This window comes from Pogona vitticeps, chromosome 2 (genome assembly GCF_051106095.1).
Source record: "Pogona vitticeps strain Pit_001003342236 chromosome 2, PviZW2.1, whole genome shotgun sequence".
In the NCBI taxonomy this organism is placed as follows: domain Eukaryota; kingdom Metazoa; phylum Chordata; class Lepidosauria; order Squamata; family Agamidae; genus Pogona; species Pogona vitticeps.
In genome coordinates this window covers 187309398-187336105 of record NC_135784.1, presented here as the reverse complement: position 1 = coordinate 187336105, position 26708 = coordinate 187309398, and the positions used below count along the sequence as shown (strand labels likewise).

Here is a 26708-nt window from a genome sequence, read left to right as displayed (position 1 = left end):
GATATCAGACATAGTAGAGAGCCAGAGTCATGTTGTGGGTAGAGGGATGGACTAGGGTTCAAGAGACCTGAGTCCACATCCTTGCTCAGCCATAGAAATTCCTTAGGGAGTGGCAAGCATAAACAGAATCATCTCACATGCCTTGAAAATCCTATTAGGGAAGGTCAAAACAATTTGGTGACTTATAATAGCAACAACAAGGAAAATGCCACCACACTTGTTTCTAATTAGGGATGGGCATGAAGCACTTCATGCAAAGGATGCTGCATGGCACCACAAGGGCCACAAGGGCCCATTTCTCACCCCTGCCCCACTCACCATTCTTAACATGCCTCTAGGGACCTTCTTCTCTGGTGACGCATCAGAGTGGCCAGAAACTCAGACTGCCCATCTCCACCTCCTCAGGCAGCTGACCACTCTGCCAAAGAGGCAGGACAGAGAGTCTCCCCACATAGCCAATGAGTGGTCAGCTGCCTGAGGAGGCAAGGAAGGGCAGCCTGAACTCCTGCCTGAACTGGAGTGCTGCTGGAGAAGGAGGTATGAAGTGCTTCGTCGTACTTTGTGCCCATCTCTATTTCCAAAGTAAATGAAAAAAACATTATATGACGAATGGTTTGGGATGATCAGATAAGATGCACTCCTGCATTACTGCCAAACCTCACTGTCTGCTTCTTCTCCTTGCCATGCTGCTGGTGGCAAGGCTTCACCATCACCAAGAGAAGACATCATGATATGATGGTAATAGCAATGGAAACACTCATTGTAACTTTGTTGTCGGTTGAAGTTCTGCAGGCCTCCCACAGTGTGAGCAGTCAGAATGAAAACCTAACCTTACAGAAAAAGATGCTGGAAATCCTTCTCACAAAGCTGAATGTCCTCCAAGTCCAGAACCGGAACCTTTCAGAGACTGTGCAACAACTGTCAAACTACAGAGGTAATCAGCTAATGGTGTTGGGTGTTTTTATATGCTTTGAACATAAGCACATATATGCTTATGTGTTTAAACATCATTGCATGCACACTAGACAACCAGAAGTGAGGCAGTTATGTGTCAGTTAGCTGAACTTTTCTAAATGAAGTTTTCTAGTAAATCACTACCAAATAATTTATTAAGGTAAATAAATTTCCTATAGTAGCTATTTGTATAACTTCATGTAGTTTTGACATTTGCAGAGCTGAACTCAATACTCTTGCTCTTGGTTGTGAGATGTCTCTAGTCTTTCTCCTTACTTTGTTTTATTCTAAAGGAAATCGATGCAGCCCTTGCCCGGAAAAGTGGCTACAGCGTGGAGAGAACTGTTACTTCTTCACAATGAAGTGGAACTCTTGGGAAGAAGGCAAAGCTCAATGTACTGCACTTAATTCCAGACTCCTTAAAATAGAGAATAAGGAAGAACTGGTAAAGACTATCTTTCTTTTTCTCAATATTTGAACACATACTTGTATAGATACCATGAATAGCTCTAGGTGTGGAAGGCATTGCTGAGATTACATAAATTAAAAGTGACACACTCAGATAGTTAGAAGGCCCAGCACATACTGAGGAGCTATGTCCAAACAGTTTTCCCCCACCACTGAAGACATACTTAGCTTTAATTTTAAGCCAGTAGCCATGCTAGCTGGAATTCCAGAGAATGGGTAACTAATAAAAATGTAAAATTTCCATTTTTTTTTCTGGGGGGAAAAACAGGGTAAAACGGGGTTTTTTTTCCAGAAAAAATTGAACATTTTTGGAAATTTTCCATTTCTAGTGGTAACCAATCTCTGTCAGACTGTTGTGTTGAGAGTAATATTACTGGCTACCTTCAGGGCACCAACTGAAACCTCAGGGAATAACAATGACAATTCATTTTCTAAGATGGGTACCTATAAAATGTAACGAAGTGGCTTTTTATGGTCTTAAATGGGCCATATTTAAAATTCAGACTGCAGGTCAAATATAGTATTCTTCAGTATCTTTTTTGATTTGCCTTCAATGCACTGATGTTTTCTGATTTGATCAGAGGGAAGCCCTGCTTCAGATTAGCCTTCAAAATTATTACCTGGCCTTCCCTCATTCATGTTCCCAGAGCAAATGATCTCACAAGTCCACCTCCTCATGTTCAAGAAACTATCAGCCTGGGGGTTTCATAGCTTCTCTTCCACCTGCGTAGAGAACACACACAACGTATAGACATTATCACTATGAGTCTGTCTATATTACATGGTTATACAGTTTCACATAACATTGACTGCCATGGCTGTATCCTGGAGAGACTGGAGGTCTGCTATTTGGTAAGTGGCTTCACATTTTCTGCCTGAATGCTGTGCTTATGCTCACCTAAACTATAACAATAGGATTCTGCGCAGGAGCAGATCTACTATGAAACTTAAGCTTCAGGGCTTAATTCTGGAGGGGGTCCCAGAAATGACTTTAGTCCACATTAAAAAGAATTCTGGTGATCTGTCATGGAACAATCCCATTGAAGAAGATGTTAGTGGTTACCCAGACCTCATAGCTGTTTGTGAAGGGTCTCCCATAACAGCTCTAGCTTCAGGGCCCCGATTCCGAGAATTTCAGATACCTCGTCTCCCAGGATTCTGTAGGATGAAGCCACAGAAGGTAAAGTGTATGCCCACTGTATTTCATATCCACTTCCCCATGGGCATTTTGTTTATCGAGACTTCCTTTATTTATCTGATAAAAGGGGCTGCAGCCCATGAAATGTTATTCAAAATAAAACTTGCCAGTCTTTAAGGTGTCAGAAGACTCATAGTTTCTGCTGTAGGAGATTAATACAGGTGCCCCTTGGAAATAGCTTGTGCAGTGGTTCCACTTTGTGGGCAGCTGTAGCTCTGGAACAAGCCAGATTGTCTGCTGGGTACCAGTTTGATGCCATCACAGCCAGCATCCAATCCAACATGTTATCCCCTTATTTATAGCACTTGTTCCTGCCTCTATGTCCTGCTTCAAAGTCCAAAAATCTGTCTCCTTGCCATTTATCTTCCTACCAATACTGGTAGTGTTTTTATTTATCAGATGAGGTCTATCCCTACTCGCCAGTCCGGAAGGAAAGAACAAGAAACTGGGCCTTCTCGGCGGTGGCCCCTCAGCTATGGAATACCCTCCCAACGGAAATCCATCTGGCTCCCTCGCTGGGTGTTTTCAAAAGCCATTTAAAAACCTGGCTCTTTAGGCAGGCCTTCCCTCCAGTCAATTTTCTGTTTCTTAACTATCCCATCTTGACAATGTATATAGACGTTAGCTATTTAGTTAGTAGGTTTTATAATGTATGTTATTTTATCATGTTTTCTTACTCGTGTAAGCCGCCCCGAGTAGACTTTGTCTAGTGGGGCGGGGTATAAGTTCAATAAGTAAAGTAAAGTATGTAAAAAAGTAATTCAGGTTGTTGTCTGTGTTTCCATTCAGGAGTTCATACTTGAGTCAGCACAGTCCTACAACTCTTACTGGATTGGTTTATCCCGCAACAAAACTGGTGAGCCTTGGCTATGGGAAGACAACAGCACCTTCACTACTGACCTGTAAGTTCATTGTACTTGGCAAAGTGATTAATAAGGACTAGGTGGGACTCTCATCATTTTTATCTGGCACCTTTGCTCTAGCTTTGATAAAGCTGCCCTCCAGGTGTTGTTTGACTACAATGCCTATCCACCCTAGTGTCAAAAAAACCCACACCCTCCCTCAGCATCATGTTTTCCCACCATTTTTCACCACTTGTCGTAGATTCAGTGGTTATTTTTCAAACGCCTACAACTACTTCTAGGAAAGAAAAAAAATTCCCAGCTACACGCTTTTAAAAATTTGAAGTTGATCCATCCTATGATTTGAAGATACAGGGATTTTTTAAATGCTCGCTTATTATATAGGAAAAATTTTCATACCTTCTGTCTTCACATACTTAATGCAGTAATTCATTTTGCAATTGCAAAAGCCACTTGCCAGGACTTCAGGAAGTGAATGCATTTCAGTGAGGTGAACGTTGCTTACTTCTGGATAAGATGGCAGACTGAGGCTTCGGTGCCTATCTACATTTCTCAAAAACCCACATGTACCATTTAAATTTTAACCAGTTCAAGTCATGTGGGTTTTTTTAGTCGTTTCCTGCATTCCTACTGAGTAATTGAAAGGCTCCCTTTTAAAACTGGGTATAATGTTGTTCACAAGGGGCTTAAGTCAATTAAGAAAAACAATAAATGGCCCTCTGGTGGCCATTAGAGATCGGGGTATTTGTATAGGTATACAAATACCCCCACACAGATGGACATAAAGAGGGGCCTGTGGTGGCTGGACCCACCCACCAACCCATCCACTTCTGCTGCTGGTTTCAGTCCCCCTTCCAATCGCTGCAGAGCTCGCAGTTGGCTACCCACTCGTCAGCCTGGCAGGGAGGCTTGTCTTCCCTCCGTCTGCCAGGAGTGGCTAGTGAACTGGGAGCTCCAGAGCTATTAGAAGGAAACATGGAGCCGGTGGCAGCAGTGGATGGGTGAGTGGACAGTCTGGCCCCAGGAGTCTGGACCCTCATTATGTCCAGCTGCGCGGGGTCATTTGTATTCATATATTAATAACCCCATCTCTAGTGGCCATTTATTTTAACTCGCTTCCTAAGAAAATAATACAACTCAGAGGAAAATAAATACACATTTTGAATTTTATTGTGTGAAAGTGAAACTCAGCACAGTTTTTAACACAGATCAAATCTCAGGGTTTGTTTGTTTGTTGTTGTTGTTTGCTGTGTGATTCAAATATGCTTATTCCACTTATTATTCCATGCAGATGGAAGGGGAAGAAACAGAGAAAAGAGAGAGAGAAGACTGGTTGGGGGGAGAGGTGTCCTCAAAGAGGCCATAGAGCATGGGAAAGAAAGACACACAGAGAGAAACAAGCTGGGGTGGGGTGGGGTGGGGGAATGGCTTTGTGCTTGAGCGAGATGTGGGCAGGAACTACACATTTTCCATAATGTGCAGCAAAGCGTTTTTCTTCAGGTTACCACGAGCAAGCATGAGCTTGCTGGCAACACATATTCTATTTTAATGTGATCTCTTGCACTGAAACAGTACGTTTAGTTGTTGGCCAGCCAGTGCTTCTACAGACATACGCTTGAGGTTTCTAAATATGGCCAACTTCATCATTAGGCTACATGCCTTCTATAAGTTACACAGAAACTAATTAGGAAAATTGTAAAAGAACCATGCTTTTTGAAAATCATATAATGTACTTGATTACATGGATTCCTTAGTCCATAAGTGAACCACATTGATGGTCCTTTTATTTTAAACATGACCACAGAAATTAGCAAGCGCCCACCTGTGTGGCACATTTGTTTCTTGTTTTATTGGGAACTGTCCAGAGTAGAGCTGCAGCATTAACAGGAGCAGTATATCAAACTGAAACAATAAATAAGTGTCTTATGAAATGTGTAAAAAATGCATGTTCAAAAAACAGGCATATGAGTTCCATATGCGCTAAGAAACTTTAACAGTCCGGGATCTACAGAAAAATGCTCTCTATTTTCATATGATTTTCAGGCTTTCATTAGAAATGCTGTACACCAGCTTTTCCAAACTCAACATACAGCTGTTTTTGCCTGTAGGCCCTATCAGTATGTATCACAGGACATGCTGGGTGGCTGATGGAGTTGTAATCTAAAGCATCTGGAGAGCATCCATTTGGTGGGGAAGGCTGCTTCAGATAATATGATGTTTAATCTCCCATTTGGAGGCCTGGAGAGAAGCTACGTGGACTCCAATGTCCAATTTTTCTCAATTTATGTAAGAACATCTAGTGAAGAATATTACATTTTGTTTACAGACACCATTATTTTATTTTCCAGATTTAACATTCCTGATGCTGGCTCCAGTAATTATCCCATCTGCGTCTCCATACAGGGTGGGAATCTAGTTGCTTCTGATTGTTTAGGGTACCGGTTCTCCATCTGTGAGAAAATACAATCTTGACCAAAACTAAGATGTCCAACTTCACTGCTAACATTCTTCATTGATTTCAGTCTGGACATAAGGATGGGAGAAAAAAAATGGGGCAGTGGAGGAAGTTACGCACAATATTCATTAAACAGTTACACAGAGAGGGTAAGCTGGGATCGCCCTGCCATCATTGTGCTCCACCACCATGCTCCTCTGACAGACCTCCATCTAATGATGTCCTTTGGAAGGAGTTCTCCAGGCATACAGGTGTACCTGCAAAGGGCATCTATGTGTAAGGAATCCTCAAAGGTACTCTGGAATAATAAGAAAGTATTTCAGGGAAACATGGCAGTGGTGTAGGGCAGGGCTAACCTACATAACCTGCTTGTCCCTCTGGCATCCAGTCAATAGGTAGAAAGGGGGTCATCAATACCCCCTCCCCATTGCAACATCACAAGCTGATTTCAGAGACCCACAACACTCCATTGCTTTCTACCTATTCCAGCTCGTTTGATAGCTCCCTGAGCCTTTCTCCTGTCTTCATTTTCACTCACCTGTCTCACAGTTCACTCACAATGTCCTTTCTGACCAATTCTCTATATGAAACTTTAGGAAAGGCTATGATGTATCTCTCTCAAGCTCAGGTTGGGAAAACGGTCACCTTCCATGATGCTACTATTCACATCAGCTCAAGTCACTAAGGTCAATGTTGAAGGATGATGGGAACTGCAATCCAGCTACATTTGGAAAGCCATGTGTTCCCCATCAACATCAACAAAAAGGCTGAACACTGTGATAACTAGTGCTGTAATCAACATTCAGTGTTTCTTCTGTCTTTTGATATTTATTCTGTATCCATCCATCCATCCATCCATCCATCCATCCATCCATCCATCCAACCAACCAACCAACCAACCAACCAACCAACCAACCAACCAACCAACCAACCAACCAACCAACCAACCAACCAACCAACCAACCAACCAACCAACCAACCAACCAACCAACCAACCAACAAAACATTTATTGTGTCCATATTTTTATTATTTGTACTGTATATGAACAACAACTACCATTTGACCTTCTGCCTTAAGGCAGTTAAGATGATGTGTGGCATGATAAATCTAAATTGCAAATTAGGCAACTAAATAGCTACAAGGCAGTCCCTGTGCAAATATTGATAATGGTAAGCCCCATTAAAGATGGGATGTTAGATCCCTTGAGTAAACATGCAGAACTCAAGCCACGAAGCAATGCAATTGTTTGTTGATTGAGCCTTTCAAGAGTGAGGCCTGTTCCATGGGATGCTTGTTGCTGTTATCAAGTAACAATGGCACATGAATAAGCAAACAATGGCCAAAGTCTTCTTGCATCATCAGCGTCACACTAATGGCATAACTTTCAGAGACAAATTACCCAAGTTAAGAAATCAATGCCACCATTATCTGTTTCATGATAAGTCATGTGATTCAGTACACAAAATTCCTTGAACTGAAGCAATTCACCTTAAAAAAAAAATGCAGTGTTAGTGTTACACTGGTAGCCCATTCTGTTGTCAAAACAACACATACCCTTGGGAAGTTCTTCCTAATGTAAGGAAGTTTTTCACATGTCAGAGATAATTCTGATGACACCCATCCCATGGGAGCCCAAGCTTTGCTGTCCTTCCATAGCTGGCAAAGACCTTTCTCTTCAGACGGGCTTTTCCTTAGGGACTGGCTGCCACTAAGAGGGATATTTAAAATACAGGACTGTTGTGCTTTTAATGTGTTTTCATCTATTCGGTTTAATATTAAATTTGTTTAATTCTTTTGTTATTATTATTATTGTAATGACCCATTGTGTTGAGCCTTTATTATTCTTTTTTTTAAAAAAAAAAAAAACTCTGTAAGCCACCTTGGGTCTTTTTTAGGTGAGATATAGATACTTTCAATAATAAATAAATAATATCTTGTTGCCGAAATATGGAGCAGAAGACATATCATGCATGCGCCACCCATTCCAGCAAGCTGCCTGCCATTTCCCCATTCTGCCACTGGTGGTGAGACTGAACACACAACTGGTCACAATGTTCCCAATGGGTAGCCTGCAAGGGTTGGGATGTTGGGGGATTCTTACCTCCTCCTCCTCCAGATTTAGCCATTGTGTTTTCACCGTTACACTGATTTTGCCACCTGAGGGAGCACTGCTCTTAGATATAGCTTCCTTGTCTAGCGCGGTGAAATACTGATTGTGAATGCTAGCCTGTAAATTGATAAAAGCAACCCAGCTATACACTGCGGGTTTCACAAAAGGCGTTCCACTGATCCACATTCATTGACTGCTTTTATCCCTGTATGTTCCAATCCAGATATTTCTGCAGCCTTCCTTTTCTGAAGAATTTTCCCTACCTTCATTGTGGTTGAAGGACACAACTGAAAAGGAAACACAATAAGCTTCAACTGATTTTTGTATTCATAATTTCTAAAATAAAAAAAAGGAAACAAGAACTGTGAGTGGCCCTCACCATAACAGCACTTTAAGTTGCTGCAGAACCAGGCTCTTTATTGAAGCCAACACACGGTTAATGAAAGAAGACAACCTTAAGGGGCCAACAGGACCCCACTATGTCCACCCATTGGTGGCTGAACGTTATTTGCACTCCCAGTCCATTCTAGACCTCTTTCTCCTGTCCCCTATGGTGAGGAAACGAGATCATTCTCCTCTACCAATTCCAGAACTCTCTGCAGGTGGGCCAGGAAAGGGGTCTCATGACTGGGATACTGGATGCATGCCTTCAGTTCTCCCTGTAGGCACCCACCCAGGCCAGACTTCCCTGCCCTTCTTGCTCTTCCACTGCCCCATAGGCCTGATAACTCTCTGTGGAGGCTTGCCCAAAGTCCACTCAAACCTGACTAGCTTTGTCAGACTAGTGGGGTGGTAGGTGGAATGCTATGGGGCAAGGGCTTTCTCTCAAATCAGGTTGAGGGATGCCACCAGGAGCCTCTGACTGAGCTGACTGAGTCGAGTGCTTCTCCTCTTGCCACTGGGCATGGCGATGAACCTGGCAGTAAGCCTCATGCTGGCATATACATGCAGCCTCCCCAGGTAGCACCAAGAGGTCTACGAATTACTGGTCTCTGGGTTGCATCAACAGACCACTTCTCAGTCATTGTTCAGGTAGGGTTAGACTGGTAACACCTCCGGAGTCTTGCACACCTCCCAGTCAAAGGCATCAGCCCAGAATTCCCTCCTCCACCCTTTCCCACTTTTCCTTAAGTCGTAGCTCCGACATGGCCACGGCTGTGGCTTTGAGGGCATCTCCTACCTCCACTTTGTTGCTGCCCCAATCCACCAGTGACCTACAGGTAGGGAGCACAGCTAGCGGTCTTGCCAAAATGGGGAGCCCACCATCATGGATGGAGGGACCCTCCCCAGTCCCACAAAAAAAAAAAACTTTGTGGAAAGAGAGAGCCAAGACTGAAACAAAGAGGGTGAAGGGAGAGCGGCAGGGGGTTGTTCTTTCTAGAAAACTACAAACATATGGTCCAACACTTGAGGCAGCTGCAGCCACTCATAACGTGGCAACTTGGACCTCTGCCACCAATGAGCTTGCTTTGCTGATGGAGAGTTGGACTCAAAAGGCTCTGTGGACCATGACAACCTGGCTCTGACAAGCAAGGCAGGAGTTACCCAACAATGCTGTCTCACCTGGCCGTCGTAGGATTTCTTGGTGCACTTCAATTGCTGCCCCAACTCCAGCTGTGCCAGTCAGTCAAAAAGAAAGCTCTGGAGAGTAAGTAGAAGCCTGGGAACAATCTTTGCAAGCTGCAGGAGGCAGTTTCTGTTTCTCCAGGATGTGACACACTCAGTCTATGTCTTCAGTAGTCTCGAGATGGGAAGATATAGACAGTAATGTCCATGAGTAATTTCTAGAAAAATGAGTAACCTATGATCTATATCAGAGGTTATAATGTCTGATAATTCATGGAGGTAGAAGAGTTAAGTGATTTGGGGAGGATGTCAAGGGGACAATATATACCCCCCAGCTCCTTTGCAGCCACCCACTCATGTTTTGAAAAGTTTTAAAAGTTACTTTCTGCCCTTTAGGGCGTATGAGAGAATTTTGCCATGTTTTGGTTCCCACTAGTCAACTTTACCCCCCTTCAGTCTTTGTGTAAAAAAAAAATTAAAAATTCAAATTTTTTCCAAATAAATGTATTTTGGGGTTCAGGGCACAAAAGTGCTTGCATACCACTGCAGTTTGAGTGTGGCCACTTGCACCTTCATATCTCTGGACGCTGCACATCCTTGGCCAACAGTATTGCACAATTCATGTGTGCTATATACCAACAATAAATGGGCCACTGCTACAGGCACTGTTTCCCCTCTTCCCTAGTATTTAGAACCAGATGTTGGACTGACGTCGAGAAATTGCCTCTCACTACTCTTCATGCCATCAATTTTCACTGAGTTCACTGCACAAAGCAAGCTACATCACAGGCTGATGTGCTGCCATTGCAAGAGGCTGTTAGTTTCTAGTCATTAAAATCTAACAAAGTACTGTACTTTTTTTTCTTTGTCTCTACTCATCCCAGGGTGTCAGTGCCATCCTGTAAACACCAGCTAGGAGCAAATCTTATTCAACTCAATGCGGGTTACTTCTCAGTAAACATAGATGGGGTCGTAGTCTAAATTAACAAATAAAAAATTACATAAATAATAGTTAATCAATAATATTATTTAAATATTAAAAATAAAAATCCATACAGAAGACTGAAATAGTAATGTTTACTTACACATAAATCCCGGAACTAGCATGTGTATGAACAGAATCAAGCACAGAGTTAGGACTCGGTCACACAGCCGATTTACATCGTTTCTAGTCGCAACTCCAGCCATATGGTGTATAATTCAGTAGGCACATTCTAATTGACTTAAATTGTTTTGACTCCTTTCCATTTACACTTGCTGAGCACACCAACTCTGTTTGCAGAACACACTTTTGGTTTATTATATTTTCTTAAAAAGTAAGTGAAACATCAATAAATCAAGTGTCACCTAGTGATGCTCCTAACATGCTTACTTTGTAGGGTGCAGAGTGGGCGCAGAGCAAGCATGCCAGGACATGGAGGATGGTCAGTGATTCTTGAATGTCAGTTCACCTTCTTACGCCTTGCCAGCCCTTTCTTTAATTTCTGTGCCTTGCTTGTGCCCCTAAATCCACATAGGTACAAATTAAAATGACATCAGAATTTTTTTAAAAGCCCCTGCTTGCTAGTTGAAAAAACTCACCTTGCAGGCCAAATAAATCAATTTCCCCCTTCTGTCATGTGCCTGGGAATTTATAAATTGATTTAAATAACTTTAAAATAGCTTTAAAATTAAGACAACTGTGGTTCTTATGGCCAGTGTGACGGCAACCTATATAAAACAAAGGAACAATAGCACTACTGTACCTGGAGAATGGCATGGGAATAACTAGAATAGAAAAAATTAATAAATTAAATACAGTGGTGCCTCAACTTACGAACATCCCCACATATGACCATTTCAAGTTATGACCAGCACCAGCTGCAAAATTTTGCTTCGACTTGCAGCTGGAGCTTCCAGTTACGAACAGAAAAGGGCGGGGGAAAAAGGCAGGGAATTCAAACTGCTAACCGTTGGTAGGAGAAGAGGCTGCTCCTTTGTAGCTCTTTTGCCCCAACGGTTAGAGTGAGTGCGATCGGAGGAGGCTTTGGACTGCCTGGTAAGGGAAGGTGCTGCTTTCTGCTTTTCAAAAACTGTTCTGGGTGGGTTTTGCAGTATGGTTTTGGGGTGGGTAGTGGGATTATGTTTCTATGCTTTGATGAGTCTTGTGGGGTTTGTTTGCTTTTGGGGTTTTTTTTCCCATTTCCAATGAGTCTTACAGGGTTTGTTTGCTTTTTGCTTTGCTTTTTTTGCATTTCCAAAGGGTTTTGCACAGTTTGTTTGCTTTCTGCTTTGCTTTTTTTGCATTTCCGATGGGTCTTGCACGGTTAGTTTGCTTTCTGCTTTGTTTTGTTTTGTTTTGTCTTGCATTTCCGAACGATCTTGCACGGTTTGTTTGCTTTTCTCCCCCCCCCTTTCGACCGTAACGGATTAATCACGTTTCCGATTGGTCTTGCAGTGGTTTTTGTTTTTTGTTGTAGTTTTATTGGTGATTTTTTTTCCTTCGGCCAAAACGGATTAATTGCATTTCAATGCATTCCTATGGGAAATGGTGTTTTAACTTAATGGCCATTTCAAGTTACAACCGGAGTTCCAGAACCAATTAAGTTTGTAAGTCGATGCACCACTGTAGCTCTGATTCTGCTGTTTTGCAATTCTTCTAATATCTTCCTGCTCTTCACATCCATTACTATCACTCTTAGTTTCTTAGTTACAATTTGTTTTCCAGCAGAGAAAAGATTGCTTAGAGTGGTACCCACCACTTCTAGTGGCCTATAAAGAAAGGAGGATGATCAAGAGTGATCATTTAGCGGCTACTACCAGGCAATGGACAAAAAGCACACAAGCAGCTGCTGCTAGGAAATGTGGTAGAGCAAATAATTAGTCAATTGGTTTGTGAGCATTATTTTTTTAAAAAAGGATACTGTGATTTCTAAGACCCAGCACACATTTCTCAAAAACGAGTCATGCCCAATTAATCTTATCTCTCTATTTGGCAGAGTCACAAGTATGGTAGATGAGAAGAATGGTTTGGCGAAAGTGTTACCTTGGATTGAGCAAGGCTTTTGACAGTGTCACTCATGGTATTCCAGCAGCCAAGCTGATAAAAAGTGGTTGAGACAATGCTATTGTTAAGATGGATTTGAAGCTGGCTGACAGGCCAAAAAGTGTAGTGGCGTAGCGTGCCTCCCCAGTTTTTCCAAATGCATAGCAAGTGAAACTGCGCTGAACTGACAAACCACAGTAAGTATTTGAATTCGTACTGCACCAGTTGAATGCTACGAGCACTATGGTGGGAAACTAGGAGACATTTTTTTAAAAAAAATACAATTTACAAATTGCATTGCAGTTGTCATCCTTACTCGTATGAGCAGAAGACAGGCAAAAGGAGTGGGGTTCACTTCCAGACTTTGTCTTACTCTGCACATCATCAGTGAGATCGACAGGTCCGGCAACTGCCTCAAGTAAATTATATAGGCAATCACACAAGCCAAAAGCAAGAGAAAATAATGCAGCTGAAAATGCTGCCCAAACATCCCTCAAGCCAAGGAAGCCATATAAAATATCAAATTGAATTATCCATTTAGTCGTATCTGACCCTTGGTGATTTCATGAGCTTTCGCTCTCTTTCGCTCTCTCTCTCCATAATTTCTGAACTTGTACAGCTTCTTTCAGCTGCTTTATATTTATACCTCATACTATTGCCAGAAGATTGGATCTGTTCTCAGTCACTGCTAAAACTACTAGGAATAAATACCGTAAGGAACAGTGAAAAACATGGCACAAACAGCAGTAAAATACCCATCTCATCACTCCCTAAATCCATTTGTCTTGCTGTTTTCTGAACTGAAATCCTGTCTCTCATCGCAACTCACCAATCTGTAGCCATTAATTTATGTGAAAACATAACCTTATGCTTCGTTGTATTACATTTATGAACCTCTTTCTTGTAAGATCTTTGAAAAGTCAGTTCTGCATACGATACTTCCCTTGTTACTGTTGAAGTGAACATGTCTGGTTTTTTTTAAAAGAAGGTTGGTAAATTACAGCTTGAGGTGAACTGCTGTGAACTTTAGAGGACTCTGGGAGATGAATTAAGTGAACCCAAAGGCAGGGTGAGCAACACATGTTGAGACATTGTAGTTCCACACTACTTCCTGGGCACGGTGCAAGGAGAGAGAGGGAGAAAAAGAGAGAGAGAGAGAGAGAAATGGCATGCTGTTCGAAAAGGACCATTTCCCCAGCATTAACGACTGGACTGCTCTGATCTCTTACTTGTCCAATATGTGCAGGTGGTTCTTTGCACAGTTCTGCTCCTTTGAATTGCTCTGGGGGCTTGAGCATCTCTCAAGCATAAGTTGGTAAGATGTGGCAAGTCGCACAAGTCTGTGTCAACAACAGGATTGCCAGCCACCAGTTGGGATCCCAGAGAATTTCTCTGCTTCTTCAGGTCTCTGAGCAGGGAGACAAATCGCAGGGCAAGCAGTACTGGAGGAGGATATAGTCTGACTTACATTTGTGAGGTTGATTTCCAGGAGGATATGCAGCCATTCTCAGCTGGTTCCAGCTGGGCTCACTGGCTCAGTGTAAAATGTTTGTTTGTGCATTCCAGCACATGGTGTGATAGATCATACGCTCACCAAACCCTGGCTTTTTCACCTGTTGGGCCTTTCAGAGCAAGCCAGGAAGCATCAGTTTTGGAATTCACAAGCTTTCTTGTTACACAAGCATTGTCAACAATGGTGCAAAGCCTGGGGAAAACTGCCCTCTTTCTGTCATCACATTCTGCTCTCACCTTACTCTGTGACATCACAGATTTCCATTCCCTGAAGAGAAAGGGCTCCTGATGACCTAGAAATTATAGTCCATATAAGGAAAAAAAAAACCCAGCAAAATCTAGTCTCTGCATGTTCATATACAAAGGCAAAAGGCCTTCCTGTGTTCTTGGGATAGCCAAAGAAGAGGGTAGAATACTTTTTGAATTTCAAGATTCATTCATTCATTCAAAATATTTTTACCCTCCCTTTCTCCTTAGAAAAGGACCCAAGGTGGCTTACAACATTTAAAAGACAGTATTTAAGCACAATTAGTATGGGGGGAGATTAAAAAAAGAGGGAGCAATGGGTATAAATTCTGACTCTTACAACAAATTCTCGTGATGGATAAAGTTTGGTCGCATCAGTGATTCTTTTCCATTTTCTCTCTCTCGTTCTGCGAATATGATTTGCAAAAACTCAGATGATAGAGCAAATATACGTTGCACCCAAGACAGTTTTGCTCTCACGGCCCACATGCATTTTCAATTTTTCATCTTTTATAATCCCCCAACTAACTTTTTATTGGCTACATTAAACATATAATCAATAAATATGCAGTTATAAACCAACTTTGAGATCAGTTAACGAAGACGTAGCATGTAGTCTTTAAAATGACAACGGTCTGAGGAACGTTTGAAGGACTAGATGAGGCAACAGGACTGAAAAGCTAGAAGTGTGGGACAAAAGAGATGTGGGATGAGAAATCCAGATTTGCTGGCATCTTTTTCTATGCTTAAAATAGAAAATAGATGTTGAGCCCCAACTGTATTGAAGCAGCAGCCTGGAGGTGGGGTTAAAGCCCCTTTGCCTTGAATGTACTGTACTGAATTCCCCCAATTCACCACCTTTGCTGGTGCAGCCAATTCAACAGAGTGAGGCAATGACCTCCAGCAGGCGGTGGGCAGCAATTGCAACTCTATGATGGCCCCTCCGGAGCCCCCGATCATTCCACTCAGTTGGAGGACAGAGTCCAGCCTGTCACATGGCCTGCCTTGGGCCTCCTAAACCAATCTAATGTTCAGTCTCATCTGGAGGATGCTATCCTGTGACCAGTAAGATTCAACTGCTAGTGAAGTGTGGCTTCTGTACATTCTTTACTGGGAACAGGAACATCTTGTTCTTTAGCTGGTTATGTCTGGTGCTGATGGAAGGAAGAACAGCACCCATAATATACTGTATCTTAACCCCTGCTTCCCCCTGCTCCCAGTTTCTAATATATTTTTGCTGTTTATTTTTTTTAATGATTTGTGAGTCTCCCTGAGTCCCACTATTCTGAGAGAGGTAGCATAGACATGCAATAAAAAAAAGCTTGGTGTGTTGATTTTTTAAAAAATGAAATGGGCAACAGATGTATAGATGAAGTATTATACAGAAAGTATAATTTAAACCTTTTTCCAGTGTCACAGCTCTCACCCAAATCTCATAACTGCTTTATAGTAAGATATGCAGTTGCAGGTTTCTCAGATTTCATCACACCCAGCCTTGAAAGCTACAGTCAATGGGTGCTCTCATTTCAAAGGCCGTTGAAATATAGCTGTTTCGCAAATTTATCGTATTTGCGAAATTTACGCATGTACCTCCTTAGAAATGAGGAAGTTACAGACGTATGAAATCAAGAAGCACATGTTTACATGACAGTTTGCATTTCAAGATTCTTGGTGGAACTGTGTCACTACAGCAAATATTTGTGCCAGAGAGCGCACAAGAGCATTTAAAGTCACATTTGCCTCTTTTCTTTCTCCAAAAGTTGGCATGTGATATGCTTTCTTGCCCATTCAAATATACTTGGAGAAGAAGACTGCAATTCGACCCACAATCTATTTACCAAGAAGCCTAGAACAGCATTGAAAGTATAGTGTTCAAGGTACTCAGGAGAAAAATGAGCAACACCTCCTTTTCAGGAGGACTTTTAAATCAGTTCTCTTGGACAAATGAAAAAGTTATGAGCTTTTATTTATTTATTTATTTATTTATTTATTTATTTATTTATTTATTTATTTAATATCCCGCCTATCTAGTCGATAGACCACGCTAGGCGGCTTACAACAAGGGATACCACAATAAAAACAACAAAATTACATAAAAGAATACTTTCGACAATTGGGTTAAAACATTAGGAAAGAAAAGAGGAGGGGTCAGGAATTAACTAGGAGGGAAGGCCTGCCGAAACATCAATGTTTTTAATTGCTTTTTGAAAATACCCAGCGAGGGGGCCACACGAATATCAGGGGGAAGGTTGTTCCAGAGGCAAGGAGCCACCGCCGAGAAGGCCCAATTTCTTGTCTTTTCCTTCCGGGCCTCCCTTGGCGTTAGGCTCCTCAGCCTCACCTCCTGGCTCGCGCGAGTGACACGGGTAGATCTTGGTGGTAGAAGGCGTTCCGCCAAGTATCGAGACCCTAAACCGTTCTTCAACACATAGTCTTCAAAACAATACAAATGCAGGAACAGGTGATACCTTTGTTAGACTATTAAGAAAATAAGACAAAAAGACAAAAAAATAAAGTCAGTTTTCAATTATAATTCATCTTCCTCAAGCTGTGCATCAACATCTTGTGGATTGTTCCACAATTATATGCTTTTATTAATGTCCCAAAGTCTCATGGCTCATGTGGAGTCTGGGTTCCCCTTGGGTTAACATTTTCCCCATGCCAAATAGAAATTCTTTGAGGTTCAAAGGAAGACAGACGGAGGAAATGAAGGGGGTTCAGAGTACTTGGCTCCCTTTGTTTAAGAAGTGGGTGATGAATTCCAAAATATTGGTGGAGGAGAGGTGTGAAACCATACCCTCCACTCCAGCCCACCACTGCCCCTTGGAGACTACAACTGTTTCCATCTAAGAAGCTAACCTGGTTCAGCAATACTGTGAGTGGGAAAGAGCTTTGTGTTGTTACAGATCACAAGCTGAATGAGCCAGCAGTGTGATGTGGCTGCAGATAATAATTTAAATGGCACGAACAGAATTATATCAGGCAAAAACAAAAGAAAAGTTAAAAAAGACAAAGGTGTTGCGGCTTTTTAAAAAACCCATGATCCCCTGTCAAATTAATTCAAGCTTGCACATCTCACATGTTCACCCGGATTTAAATTGATTTGAAGCATGCTAAAATGGATTTAATTTGGGAGGGGGTTAGTAGTGGAATTGGACTCTAATTTTCAGGTGTTTTTGTACTACATGGAATTTTCAGGAACAGTTGCTCACTGTCTGCTAAAACGGCCAAATATGCCTGGAGAAAATGTGTTTTTTTTCCATCCCTTCAAATGAGATTTGATCCCATCCCCTGTTTTGGAAAACATATTATTTACATGCCAAATTTCACACCCAGAATTTTTCAGGTTGTTGGTAATTTCTTATGATGTATTTAACTTCTATGATAGCAATTGCTATGCAAATAACCTAAGAAGTAAAGGTAGTTGTAATAAAGAAACCTGAGGAATTTAGGAGTGATAAGTGCAGAGTTTTTAATAAATGGGAAGCTTTCAAATTTGGAAAAGGACGCAAGAAACCTTCAGCATTACTTTAAAAAAAATAGTTGCAGGAGCTAGGACATGAGGATGAATGAGAAACATTTTGATATTTTGGTTTGTTTTCTATTTAATTGCTGCTGCGTTCTAGTAAATTGCTGCCAATGTCACCGAAAGTCCAATGGCGAAGGGGGTAGATGGCAAACAGGCAGTGGCAAAGGCCAAGAACATATAGAAAACATCCTTCTTTTTCCCAATAGGAACTGGTTGTTACAACCTCCTGGATTCCTCAGTTTTAAGACTCCTGCTCTAGGGAGAGAAAACTAGAATTAGCAAAGATGTGGAATACTTTCTCCATCTCATTGAGAACCTTTCAGCTACAGATGACTAGAAATGGAACTGAGATTGCACACAAGGCAGGTTCTCCATTACTGGCCCAGCAACATCTTCAGAATGTAATCTTTATGGCCATCATAAATGTAATCAGATAAGAATGTGGGTTACTACAGCTGCTTCCAGATTGATCTTCTTTATTGTGCAATTACTCTGCTTCACTCGAAGGATTTTATTGCCTCTGTTGCCAAATATTCTTGTCCGCTATCAGTAATCCTTCTGTGTGTTCCCACTGTAATCTCCCACTATTTTTCTTACAAGAAAAAATGGTTAAGAAGGAAAAGGCAGAATAGTTGCACAACATCTTGTGAGTACAGTAGTTTCAATAGAGTTCCTATACTTGGAAGCACATTGTAACTGAGATGGGCATTTAGCCCACTGTTTCATCCTCTGTAGCAATCACACAACATAATCACTGGAGGAAATCAAATCATCCCCAGACTGCTCCTATCCACATCTTTCTGTGTCCCTGTCAGTGAATTCTACTTTTTCAGTGCAGGCAGGTTTGCTCTGCTTTGGTTCATTTCCAGGACATGCAAGGCTGTCTAGGCTCCTTCTGGTAGGAATTTCCATTATCCTGAAGTGGCTTACGAAGAGAGTCTCTTCAGGATATCAGCAAATTAAACTTTCTAGGAGCAGAGAAGTAAAACATTTATTAATATTTGTTAAAATTAAGTTAACCAGCCTGTCAGCTGGCTGAAAGCCTATCCACCCCCCCCCCACTGGCTGACAATCCAGCTAACTAAAAGTAATAATAATTATTAATGTTTTAAATTTTTTTTTAAAAAAAAGGTTTGCCAGTCTGTCAGCTGGTTAGGGGCCCTCTGCACATGTCCAGTCCCTCAGCTGAGAGTTGGCAACAGGTGCAGAGACTGGCTGGCCTGCAAGAGCCAGTGGCCTCTCAAGATGGCAGCAGCGGCAGTGGTGGAAGCAGAGGCAGTGGCAGGAAAAGGTAGGGAGACAATGGGGGCAGTGGGAATGGGGGCAGGCTGTGTGGATGGGGAGGCAGCCGTGTTTTTTTGAGTTGGGAGCAGCTCAGTTAGACAGCCACCAGGTTGTCTGAAAAAATTTCCTGAACAAACCAATGACCCAAGTCATGGTTCATTCAGGAAAAATTCATGGTTTGTGGACTTCATCAGTTGACCCCTTTTCACCCAAACACAAAGCAATTGTCAGGGCTGTTTAGGAAAGCTCAATCCATCATTGGTTGTTGTGAGGTTTTCGGGCTCTTTGGCCGTGTTCTGAAAGTTGTTCTTCCTAACGTTTCACCAGTCTCTGTGGCCAGCATCTTCAGAGGACAGCAACCTGTCAATCCATCATTGCTGTTAGCCTACGCATCTATAGCCCGTTCCACTGTCCACAAGCCATGGGCCTCCCCAGTAGCTGAGTCTTGCCCTGGGTCAGTGGTCCCCAGCCGTGGGCTTCCAGATGTTCTTGGACTTCAACTCCCAGAAATCCTGGCCAGCAGAGGTGGTGGTGAAGCCTTCTGGGAGTTGTAGTCTAAGGACATTTGGAGGCCCAAGGTTGGGGACCAGTGGCCTGGGTGGTGATGCTAGTGGTGGTCTTAGTGATGATTCTATTATCCTCATTACTGCTGCATGGAGGTGGACCAAACAGTGAAGCCTCAGTTTGGTCCACCTCAAAAGGTGGTGAGCGCTACAACACTGGAGGCATTCAAGAGAAATTTAGACAGCCATCTGGTGGATATTCTTTGATTTGTTTTCCTGCACTGAGCAGGGGGTTGGAGTTAATAGTCTCATAGGCTCCTTCCAACTTCACTGTTCCACAATTCTATGATTTTATGAAATCTTTTTTTTTAAAAAAAAATTGTATAGAGTGCAAATAACCCTGTTCTTGCATTGTGCATATGAATTCCTCAGTTTCAGCCTGAATATGGCCTAATATAAATCACAGATTGTTTCTTACTGAGTTCATCATCCAGAAAGGAACTAGGGTGCTGGTGTCCATTGAATGATTTCTTAAGTCAAATCTCCCTGTGCTCTAGAGGGCTTTTGTTAATGTCTTTTGATTCTCACTTGCAAGTTGTAATACTGTTAGCCCTTTATAATTTTCTACTGTCATCTGATGAAATGAGACTGTGATCCCATGGAAATAGTTTCAACATTTCACCCATACAGAGATTCTTGAAGTCAACAAGTCTGCATCCTTCCATGGTCCATGGCAAATAAAGGTGCTCCATATGTGCCTTTGGATGATGGAGCTGGTATTTTGACAGGAAGATTCAACTTTTCCTGTTTAAATCCTCAAGATTTAGGCATGTGTGAACATCATCAAAGCTACCAACATGAATTTGACCCAACTCCGTGAGGCAGTGGAAGACAGGAGGGCCTGTCATGCCTTGGTCCATGGGATCTCAAAGAGTTGGAAACAACTTAACGAGTAAACAACAAGTTGAAATCCTTTTTTTAAACTAGAAGTTGAAGATCCCATCCACTCAATTATATGTCTCCTCCACTGCTTGACATGCTTCCTTGTCTTTTATTTCACAGAGGACCATAGATGATAGAGAGCTGTAAAGCTTACTTCCATGGTGAAACCATGGGTTATTTAAATTGTGTTTAGTGACCAATGCATCTCAACATTTTTTTATAGATGGTCCAGCGGCTTCCAAGTTGTCTTCTGCACAGGGTAAACTGCACTAGAACTGTTTCTGATTCATTTGGAATATATAGTGCTGCAAATTCCTTTTGGTAGCCTTCACATACCATTCATTCATTCATTCATTCATTTACTTATTTACTTACTTACTTACTTACTTACTTACTTACTTACTTACTTACTTACTTACTTACTTACTTACTTACTTACTTACTTACTTACTTACTTACTTACTTACTTACTTACTTACTTATTTTTTATCCCGCTCATCTAGACCAAAGTCTACTCTGAGTGGCTAACAACAATTTCATAATACAATAACAGTATAAAATAAAACAACAACATTAATATGATTCAAGATGGCAAAGATAAATTGAGTAATGACAGGAGAGAAGGCCAGCCTAAAGAGACAGGTCTTAAGTTTGCAAAGGAGCCACACAAATTTCTGGGAGGAGATTATTCCAGAGACGAGGTGCCACTGCTGAGAAGGCCCAGTTTCTTGTTCTTTCTCTTCAGGTCTCCCTCAGCTTTAGGCCCCTCAGCCGCCCCTCCTGGCTAAAGTGAATGATATGGATAGATCTAGGTGGGAGGTGGCGTTCCACTAGATATCAAGGTCCTAAACCATTTAGAGCTTTAAATTTCATCGTTAATACTTTGAAATTAATGCAGAAACCAACGGGCAGCGAATGCAGGGCAGCTAGAGTGGGGGAGATACGTTGATGTTTTCTCACTCCAATAAGAAGTCTCACCTCCACCATGTTGAAGTATTTTATGCACATTCTGAGCACCACAGCTTGGAATATATTCTTGTTCCCCCTCTCTGGTAGCCTGCCACTCTACCTCCATGTTTTCCATAGAACATAGCATACGAAGCATAACTACGAGTGGCCCTTTCTGGCCAGTCCCCATCATTGCAGTGTTCAGCTTTGTTTTATTTGGTCTTTCTAAGCACAACACTACTACTTCCTTATTACTAATTTTACTGATAGGGATAACTGTAATTTGGTGGGATTAATTAATCTTTAAAAATCTTTAAAAATCTTTAAAAATCAATTAAAAATGTGGATGATTCGGCAGGCCTTCCCTCCAGCCAATTCCTGATGTTTCCTTCTCTTTTTCTATTGTGATTTACTTTGTTTGCTCTCCATCTTGTTGAATTTGTCTATTCTATAATAATCGTTTTATATTTTATTCATGTTTTTAATGTTGTAAGCCACCTAGAGTGGTCGTAACTGACCAGATAGGCGAGATATAAATAAATAAATAAATAAATAAATAAATAAATAAATAAATAAATAAATAAATAAATAAATAAATAAATAAATAAATAAATAAATAAATAAATAAATAAATAAATAAATAAATAACTGGAATACAGCAATTAAAGGAGAACAATTGTTTAAAAAAGACCAGAAAGAATAAAAAAGGAGGTACAGTACCACTACATGCCAAAAACACATGTCCCTGAATATAAATAAAGGAAAATGATCTTGATTGTGCCATCAAGAGCATCTGAATTAATATAATTGGGGCAAAAAACCAAAAGGAACATGGTAGTTGGTGTCTATCAATCACCCAACCAAGAAGAAGATGCAGATGAAACCGTTGAAAAACAAATTGCAAGAATTTCAAAGAAGCACGATGTAGTAGTAATGGGAGACTTCAGTTAATTATCTTAAGTATCTGATCTTAAGTTCATGATTTCAAAAGAAACAAAAGCAAAGTGTAGCTATAAGTATACCCTGGATTTTAGGAAAGCCAATTATAATAAATTCAGAATGATTATAGGCAAGGTCTCATGGCAGATAAAAGAGTCCAAGATGTATGGGAGTTTTTCAAAACAGAAATTCTAAAAGCACAACTACAAATGATTTCAATACCAAAAAAAAAATGATGGAAGACAGCAAAAAAGACCAATGTGGCTTCAAAAAAAGCTCAGAGAGGATCTGAAAACAAAAAAGGCCAAGCTACAAAAGGAAAAGTACAGGCAAGTAGCGAAGAATTGCAGAGACTGCATTAGGAAAAGAAAATCTGAGAATGAGCTGAGTATTGCTAAAAGCAACAAAAAGCATTCATCTGGTATGTGCGTAGCAAAAGACAGAGAGAAAAAACAATGGCTCAGCTACTCAATGGAGATGGGAAAATGTTAATAGACAACAAAGAAAAGGAAGGAGTGCTCAATTCCGCTTTCAGCTTGGTCTTCTCCAAAAAGGCAGTCTATGCTCCTCCAGGCAAATATGAAGTACAAACATAGGGGATAGGATTGCAGCTTAAGAGCGATAAACAGTCAAGGAGTATCTTACTATTTTAAATAAGTTCAAATCCCCAGGGCTGGATGAACTCCATCCAAGGATATTGAAGAAACTAGTGGAAGAGATTGCAGATTATTATTTTCTTGAAATCATGGATGGGTAAAGGACCAGATGACTGAAAGAGAGCTAACATTGTCCCAGTCTTCAAAATGGGCAAAAAGGAGGAACGAGGAAACTACAGACCATTCGTCTGACATCAATCCTAGGGAAAATCCTGGAGCAGATTATAAAACAGTCACTCTGCAAGCATCCTGAAAGCAATGGAGTAATAACTAGAAGCCAACATGGATTGGTCAAGAAGAAATCCTGCCAGACTAGTCTGATCTCATTTTTTGTTCAGGAAACCTCCCTGGTACATGGTGGGAATGCTATAGATGTACTATAGCTTGACTTCAGCCAAGCCTTTGGCAAAGTGCCCCATGATATTCTGATTACCAAACTAAGCAGGTGTCGGCCAGATAGAACAATATCAGGTGGTCGCACTGTTGGTTACAGAATTGTACTCAGAAAGTGCTTATCAATGGCTCCTTCTCAAACTGGGAGAAGGTAACAAGTGGAGTACCAGAAGGCTCAGTCCTAGGCCTGGTGCTCTTCAACATTTTTATTAATGACTTGGATGAGGCAATGGGGTGAATATTTACCAATTTTGCAAATGTTACAAAATTGGATGGAATACTTAATGCCTTGGAAGACAGGCACAAAATTCAAAAAGGTTTTGATAGGTTTGAGCACTTGTTTGAAAACAACTGAATGAATTTGAACAGGGGTAAGTGCAGACTTCTACACCTGGGACAGGGTGGGGGTGGAAAACAAATGAAGAGTTACAAGATGGGGTATACTTGGCTCAGTTATACTATGAGTGAGAAGGATCTTGGAATTGTTGTAGATCAAAATTCAAATATGAGCCAACAGTGCAATATGGCTGCAAAAAAGGCAAATGCAATTTTAGGATGCATTAACAGACGTGTAGTCTCCAAATCCCATGAAGTACTAGTTCCCCTCTATTCAGCACTGCTCAGGCCTCATCTTAAGTACTGTGTCCAGTTCTGCATGCCACACTCTAATGCAGACAAATTGGAGCAAGTTCAGAGGAAGGCAACAAGGATGATCAGGGGGCTGGAAACCAAGCCCTATGAGAAAAGGCTGAAAGAACTTGGGCATGCTCAGCCTTGAGAAAAGAAAACAGGGGAGATGCGGTACACTTTTGAAAAGTAGTCATACAGAGGAGAGGCATTCCATGATTACGATTGTCTGTGCAGCTGTTTCTACGCTCTTGTTCTTAACTTAAGAATCAGATCTATGGCTTGGTCCCATTACTAGGCATTCATCTCTAAGAATGGCTGTCTGCAGTGAAGAAGCATATGGATCACACATAGACTTCCACACACTTTTGGTATTGGTGTGATTAGGCATGCCACTTGTTTAGAAACTAACATGTCAGCATGTATCTAGGCTGCTTTACAATGGATGGCCATGCTACTATGTGGATATTCAAGACGAGGGCAACAGAGTGGTTCTGATCAGTTCAGAAATGGCATGAGCCAGTCCCAAAAGATTATGTTTGATTTATTTGGTTTGTTTATAAGTTTACATTTATCAAAATCATTTGATTGATAAGTCTTTAATGCAAGTGGCCCGGGTAGGAGAACCCACCAGCATCTGGCCTCTGCCTGCCACCCACCTGCTTCCCGCTAACCCTGTTGCCTCCCTACCGGGTCCTGTTGCCACTGCCACCACCACCCTTGGAGGAGGCGGGCCCAGCCTCCCTTCCTGGAGCCAGGCATGCTGCTTCTGCGCATGCCCCACAGCCCAGCTGATAGGTGGGTACACATGCAAAGCAAGCAGGCCAGCTCCTTGAAGCTGGGCTCCATGCCTCTGCACATGCCCCCACTTATCAAGTGGATGGTGCGGCATGCGCAGAAGCAGCAGGCCTGCTACCTCTGAGGGTGGCATCAGCAGGTGATGGAAGAGAAGGCGGAAGAGGCGGTAAGACGAGGTGAGGAGGTGGTAGAGGCAGTGAGAAGGGGGTGCATGGGCAGGCATCCCTTTTTGCCGAACAAAATGAAGCGCCGAGGGAGGAGGAAGTTCAGAAGTTCGTTTCATTTCAGCAAAATGAGTTACACAAATTGAAGCACAAACCGAACCATGAACCAGTGTGGTAAATGGTTCCCCCCACCCACCCACTCAGGTTGTAGTTTGGTTCATGCCCATCTCTAGTGATGGGAATAGGCTTGGGAATGTAGGATGCAGGAGTCGGAAAAGAAAACATTTTCTGCACTACTGTGGACATTTGTATGTGTTGTTCAGGCCGTGCCAATCGCAGAAGTAGCTCTGCCCAGGGCTCCCCGTCTCCCTGCACTCCTGGCCACTCCAGTGAGGAGACAGGATGATGGATCTTCCCACTCAGCTGCTGCAAGCAGTAAGTGGACCAGTGAGTTCAGGGAGGGCATGTTGGTCGAAAGCCCACCCACCTGTGGTGGCTATATTCCTGTTTGTCTCCCATGGGAGACGAATATGAATATCCCATCTGTGCTCTGGACTCAAAGAAAATTGCCTGAAGCTGCTATTTAACTGCTATTTAACACAGGAGTGACATTTGCACAATGTAAGCTTTCTCCTCAATGCAAATAAGATAAGTTATTAAAAGATAAGATAAACTTCAGCATAATTGTCGCAAGGCCTATAATGTAAGAGGAAAGCATTTAAAAGTTTCCTTGTTCTCTCTAGTTCCTGTGGTTCTGTGCTCACTGATTATATCTAAAAATAAAAAGGAGCTTCAAAATATAAATGTCATTTGTAATATCTACTGGTATTTGAAAAGCACCTCGAAAGACGACTTTCAAACAGACAGCTTTGAGCACTACAAAATCCAAAGGGATTCTGGACTATTCCACCTGTTCCTCCTTAGTGGATGATATTTTTTTATTATTGTTGTGGTGGTAGCGGGGGGGGGGGGAGAACAGAAGAAGAGGTTGGGAAATGGAGCTAAGTTAAAGAAGGCAGACAGTGTAATCTGGCGCACCAGTAAGGTCTCATATTTGAGGCAAGGCAACTGTGAACCAATCTCACAATCATTAGCAGTTGTCAAAGGGAGTGGATGAGTGGATTTGGACCCAGGAAATCCTATGCTAAAATAAAATAGTCTTCAAAGTGCTACAGTATTTTGCCCTTTTAATTTTTAAAATGTAGTTTAATTTTATTTTATACTGTCAATGTGCACCCACAAAGTCTCCCTAGAAGTCTGGCTGCTGGTTGCATCTTGCACAGGAACTGTAGAGCTAGCGGTCCTTTGGGCAAGCAGCACTGTCTAAGACATGGGCATGAACCTCCTTTTAAAAAGAGGAGTATGTGCTCTTCCCCTCAAAAGAAAGAGAAAATATATACTGTGCACATGCACATACACCCAACCCCCCCCCCCAGGGAAATGAATAGGGCCAGGAAGTGTTATTTTGTAACCCCAGCAAATTCACCTCTTAGATTTCGGGGTCCTGGGTCAAAGCCACAGCTGGCC

At 41.8% G+C, this 26708-nt stretch overlaps 1 long non-coding RNA gene across 1 annotated transcript; it reads right to left on the bottom strand.

The window, feature by feature from the left end:
• Window positions 1-7799: 7799 nt before the first annotated feature.
• Window positions 7800-11343, bottom strand: LOC144587149 (uncharacterized). Its single transcript, XR_013542351.1, has 2 exons — window positions 11197-11343; window positions 7800-11118 (listed from the first exon to the last, which is right to left on the bottom strand). It is a non-coding gene; the product is annotated as an uncharacterized LOC144587149 (long non-coding RNA).
• Window positions 11344-26708: the final 15365 nt, after the last annotated feature.